Source organism: Ochotona princeps, chromosome 10 (genome assembly GCF_030435755.1).
Source record: "Ochotona princeps isolate mOchPri1 chromosome 10, mOchPri1.hap1, whole genome shotgun sequence".
Taxonomy (NCBI): Eukaryota; Metazoa; Chordata; class Mammalia; order Lagomorpha; family Ochotonidae; genus Ochotona; species Ochotona princeps.
This window is the reverse complement of record NC_080841.1, coordinates 29490768-29496364: the sequence shown is the minus strand read 5'-3', so window position 1 is coordinate 29496364 and position 5597 is coordinate 29490768. Positions and strand designations below refer to the sequence as shown.

General features: G+C 39.0%; 1 pseudogene; it reads right to left on the bottom strand.

Annotated features, from left to right (window-relative positions):
- Positions 1-4914: 4914 nt before the first annotated feature.
- On the bottom strand, positions 4915-5369 carry LOC101520798 (transcription factor BTF3 homolog 4-like; annotated as a pseudogene).
- Between the last annotated feature and the right edge of the window lie 228 nt (positions 5370-5597).

The window sequence follows — 5597 nt, the reverse complement described above, 5'->3', positions numbered from 1 at the left end:
GTCTCTCACATAGGAGGCAGGGGCCGATACACTAGGATAACATTTTGCTTCTTTCCTAGGTACTTTAGCAGGGATCTGTATCAGAAAAAGAGCTAGGACTCAAACTGGCACATATAAGTGATATTGTTATAAAGGATGTCATTGCTGTAGGGATGACTCAGCTTGTTGTACTGCAAAGCCAACTCCAGCAAGAGAATCTTATCATTGGGGGAGGGGGTGGTAGGGTAGAGGAGGTGGTTGTGGTGGGTGGGTGGGAAATTTCACAGATCTTAGGATCTTTGTGTCATAAACCACGGCAAAGACAAATTACTCCTTTTAAAAATTATTTTTCAAAGCAAGCAATTTTGAAAAGATTTTTTTATTCATTTTTATTGCAAAGTCAGATATACAGAGAGGAGGAGAAACAGAGAGGAGGAGAAACAGAGAGGAAGATCTTCTGTCCAATGGTTCACTCTCCAAGTGGCCGCACCGGCTGGAGCTAATCTGAAGCCAGGAGCCTCTTCTGGATCTCCCAAACGGGTGCAGGGTGCCAAAGCTTTGGACCGTCCTCAACTGCTTTCCCAGGCCACAAGCAGGGAACTGCATGGGAAGTGGGGCTGCCGGGATTAGAACTGGAGCCCATATGGCATCCTGGTGCGTTCAAGGTGAGGACTTTAGCCACTAGGCTGCTGTGCTGGAGAATTGGACAGAACCCAGTCCAAAGGAAGGTTCTTAATTTGTCTGAGACTACTAAGATGGATTCATTTGGTGTCTGAGCAATGGCACAACTGGCTAATCCTCCACCTGCAAGCACTGACATCCATATGGTCTCCAGTTCGTGTTCCGGCTATTCCAGTTCCAATCCAGCTTGCTGTTTGTGTAACACAAACATATATATATATATATATATATATATATGTAACATAAGCATATATTTTATATATATAATGAATTCATTCTCCTTGTGAGAGCTTGATTTATTCCTGGATGAGTGAGGCAACATGGTCAATGAAATTTGAGGCCAGCTAAGGACTTCCTCAGTCTGATAAGGCTGTCTACTAACATTCCCTTTTTTTCCCTGTTGAATGTTGTCATATGTTCATATTTAGATCTATAGATGCTATTAGATCTATAGATGCTATTAGATCTATAGGTGAGAATGAGAAAAAGTAAGCTACTGAGAAAGGCAGAATAGAAATTGGAAAAAAATGGTATATATTGCATCATTGAGTCATCAGTGTAGGTTACCCAAAGTCTAGGCTAAGGAATTTGCCTCTTATAGGCAATTTAGTCCATAGATATTTATAACTTGAGAATAGGGATAAGTTTTGCTTTTTTGTCTTATGGATAACTTCACTAGAATAATGGAGACAGATTTTCAGTTGAAGTGTTAGAGACAGGATGATCATTGAAATTGTTCAAATTTCAGATAAGGTCAGCTAAGGAAGTGAATGTGAAACTGCAGAGCAAATACTGAGTTAGACATTGCAGGTGCGTGCAGCATCAATGGCATTGGGTGACCAATGGGATGAGAGTCACTTCTTGCTTGGTAGTTTGAGTTGATGAAAATGACTATAATAGAAAGAGGGAGTACAAGATGAGGTTTTTTGGGAGATGGGAGGATGATGAGCTCAGTTTTCAACATGTTGAGATGAAATGAATGAGGTACTTCTAGGTGAAGATGTCTAGTTGGCATTGGGAGGATTGTCTTGATGCTGGAGAGGGTTTAGAGGGTTTTTTTCTTACAGCTTGAGTGAATTCAGCCCCTCATGTCTGACTGCACTTTTTGCTTCAGCCATTCTTGCATTAGTTACCGAATTGCAGGGAGGGGGAGCTTGTGTTCATGGCTTCATTGAACAGCTGTAGAACCAGATTTGTGGAGATTAAATGAACTCACTAGCTTCATACAGCTGCTGAGTGGTGGCTTATGAGCGGCAACAGAAATCCTGTTTTTCCAATGCTTTCATCAATGTTTTTGCTAAAAGACATGACTGTATTTCTTTAGTCACAGACAGTTTAATCCATGGAGTTAGGATGCTTGACTTTCACACCTATTTCAAAGACAAATATTTGTGTTCAGACAGTTTTCTTCTGTTTTTCATTGTATGAGATGTTTTAAATTACCACAGGTTTGCTGAGGAAGGATGAGGAATGTGCACACTAAATGAAATTGCTGCTTGGAAAGGTAAAAAAGTGCGTAACAGATAAGGTTTGAAGGGTGTTAATCTAAAGAAGCTAGAACATTTTATCTTCTTGTGACATGACTAATGTAATATTAATGTTATATTTATAGTGTGTATGTCATTTACATGAGAGGTCTTTACAAAATCTGAAGTATGCATATTTTGAAAAATACTCATGAATTTCAAAATTTTTTGCAACAAAATAAATTTTATAATTGTATTTTTCTATGAACATTTTGTGCTACTTTTGTATATATATCTATATTTATTCCAATGTAAAATAATTTGTGTATATTTCTTGACTATGAATTTTATACTCCTGAAATAAGTTAACACTAAATTCACTTACATTCTATGATTTGCTTTATAGGTAAGATTTTTCTTTCCATACTTTTTTTCTGAAAAGATTATTTATTTGAAAGGCAGAATTGGAGAGAGACAGAAAGTTCTTCTTTCCACTGATTCACTCCCCAAATGGCTGTAAAGGCTAGGGTTAGGCCAGACTGAAGTCAGGAACCAGTAGCTAAGAGTTTCATCTGGATCTCCCATGTGGGTACAGGGGCCCAAGCACTCTTCTCTGCTGCCTTCCTTGGTGTATAATCAGGGAGCTGGATCAGTGGAGTTGCCAGACTGACCTGGAGCCCATATGGGATGCTGGCATCACAGGTGGTGGCTTTACTCACTGTTGACCCCTCTTTCCATAGGTTTATCTTACAGCAGTTTATTGTACTTTAAAGGAGTTCAGTGGTCTCCTTGAATACCGATTACAATTTCCCCAAAGGAGAGAATGTCTTTATAGAAAAAAAATCTTGTAGTTATTGTGGACCAGTGTTGTGGCTCAGTGAGTTAAACTACCTCCTGAGATGTTAACATCCTATATGGGTTCTTGTGTGAGTGCTGGCTGCTCTACTTCCTACCTGGCTCCCTGCTAATGCATCTTGGAAGGCAGCAGAACATGTTTTCAGTAGATTGACTTCTGCCATGGATAGAGCAGACCCAGATGGAGTTTCAGTTTGGTACAACCAAAGCCATTGTGACCATTTGAGGAGGGTGAAACAGTTAATAGAAAAATATCTCCCTTTCTGTGTAACTGCCTTTCAAATAAATAAATCTAAAAAAAAAAATCATCTCCGAAAGAGAGCTAGTGAAATTGTCAGTGAACTAGTTTAGCATGGTGGATAAAATCCTGCATCCTGGAATTTGACAGACCCGTGTTTATATCTTGGTTCTGGCATTTCATGTTTTGGCAAGTACCTAACTTGTCTAAGTCTTAGCTCTCTTTTTAGTAAAACAGGAATGATATGAAACAACCTAAGGAATTTTTAGGAAAATCAAATCAGGAAATGATTGTAAAGCCATTAGCACTTGTGTGTTGATCATGGAGTGAGCACTCAGTAAATGATAAATTGAAGAAGAGGAGTCGTTACATCAGAGCTGGTGGTGATGTTAGGTGAATGTAACAGGTGAGGCAGTTAAAGCAGTGAGTGAGTACTTTTGGAAGAGAGCAGTTGTTTCATGTTTATTGAGAGTACACGGAGTATGCTGTGAGTAGGAGGTGGCCATTCTTTCAAAAGCTGGAAATGAACACACACACCTTCACTTCCACCTGCTTGCACTAGCTGTGTAACCAACAGCAGGTAACTTAACAACAGGGTTTTAATTTCTTCATCTGTAAAAGAAAAGTATTCGGGTTCTGTATTCAACACGTGTTTATTGAATGGCTGATATTTTCTAGGAACAATGCTAATGCTGTAATGATAGATTGTTGAGTAAACAAGATGTGCCTTCTACCTGCATGGAGTTTGTAATCAGTAGGGGAAATCAGCCCAAACAGGTAGTTACAAAAAGTCAATGGAAAATGACTGCTGTTATAAATGCTCTGAAGAGAAGGTAGGGAGAGCGGGGTTACTGTGCTCCGCTTGCTTGTTACTTGTTGAATATTATGGCTAGTGATGAATTAAGTCTGTCAATATAGAGTGGATTCAAATTATGTCTTTGCAAAAGGTGATGGAAGGGAGAGAGGGGGAGTATGAGGATTAAAGGGTGGGAAGAAGGGGAGGGAAGTGAGGTTATCTCCTTGAAACTGTATTGGATGCATGAAATCTGTTCTTCATATTAGTAAAACATAATAAAGGAAAAAAGAAGGCCTGTCAAATCAGGACCAAATCTCATCTAGGGCATCTACTAGAGCTTTACAAAGGAAGTGATTTTACCTGGCACTTACCATGAGCCAATAAGTGATTTGCTGGCTATTATTTGTTATTGTGAATCAGCACACCAAACTGCAGCATCTTTTGAGGTTGTGTTAGACTCTGCTGCTTATCATATCTTGCCCTACATTATCACGTTTTTCTTCTCCCCTTTTCATGGGCTTGCTGTAAAGAATGGTCTACACTTCCACCATTACTGTGAATCAGCTACTCTACAGGTCTTGAGAAATCTATTCTCTCAACTGAAGCAGCTACCACCAATATAAGCAGAGCCCTCATGGCTGATTAATCAATGACCTTTCAGTCTTTATCTTAATAGTTGTGCAGTTTTTACACATGGTTCACCTACTTGAGGTCCACTTCTTTTTGTTCCTGGAGTAACACCCTTACCTTCCACATTACTATTTTCTTTCCAATCTTCTTCTTATCTTTTCATCGTGTTTGTCTTTTGTTCATTCTATTCTGAGACCTCATCTTTGGACTTCCTTTCTATACATCTTAAAATTCTTCATATGTAAAATATTTATATGACTGAACTAGTAACAGGTGATCTTCTCTGTTGGTAAAACTTTGAAACCACATAGCAATTTGTTAAATCTAGTTCATGCTAGTTTCCAAAAACCAAAAATGAATTCAGTTAGCTTCATTCTTTGCTGCTTCATCAAAATTTTCTACAAGATCTGGATCATCATCATTTTACTCATCAATGTCTTCTGCTTTTGGTGTTTTGCTATCCAACGCTCGCCATGGGAACTGTTTCGCTAATTTCCTATGGCTTGTTAGGCTGTCAGCACTAAGTTGACTTAATATTCTAGGAAGCATTTCTGTGATTGGCTTGGCTTCTGCATGACCAGTAATTGCAAAGCTGTTAGCTGAGAGGGAAGCTTGAACTTTGGAATTGTTGAAATGAATAATGGTCCCATCATCTGTTATCATGTTCACCTTGTTGGTAACATGCTTATTATATAAAAAGTTAGGAGAGTTAATTCTTGGCTACTTTAGAAGCATTTCATGGTCCATCCAAAAACTGCCCTTGTCACAACCAAGCAAGGATGCTGAGTGTTATCTGTGGTCTTTTCTTCTCAGAGGTGATCACCACCACTGACAGCACCAGAAGGGAAGGGGAAGAAAGGAGCTTCTAAATTTCAGGCAAGAGTTCTTCAATACCAGCTATATTCACAGCCAGTTTTTGAGAGAACTCTGAAGCTTTGTATCATCAGATGTA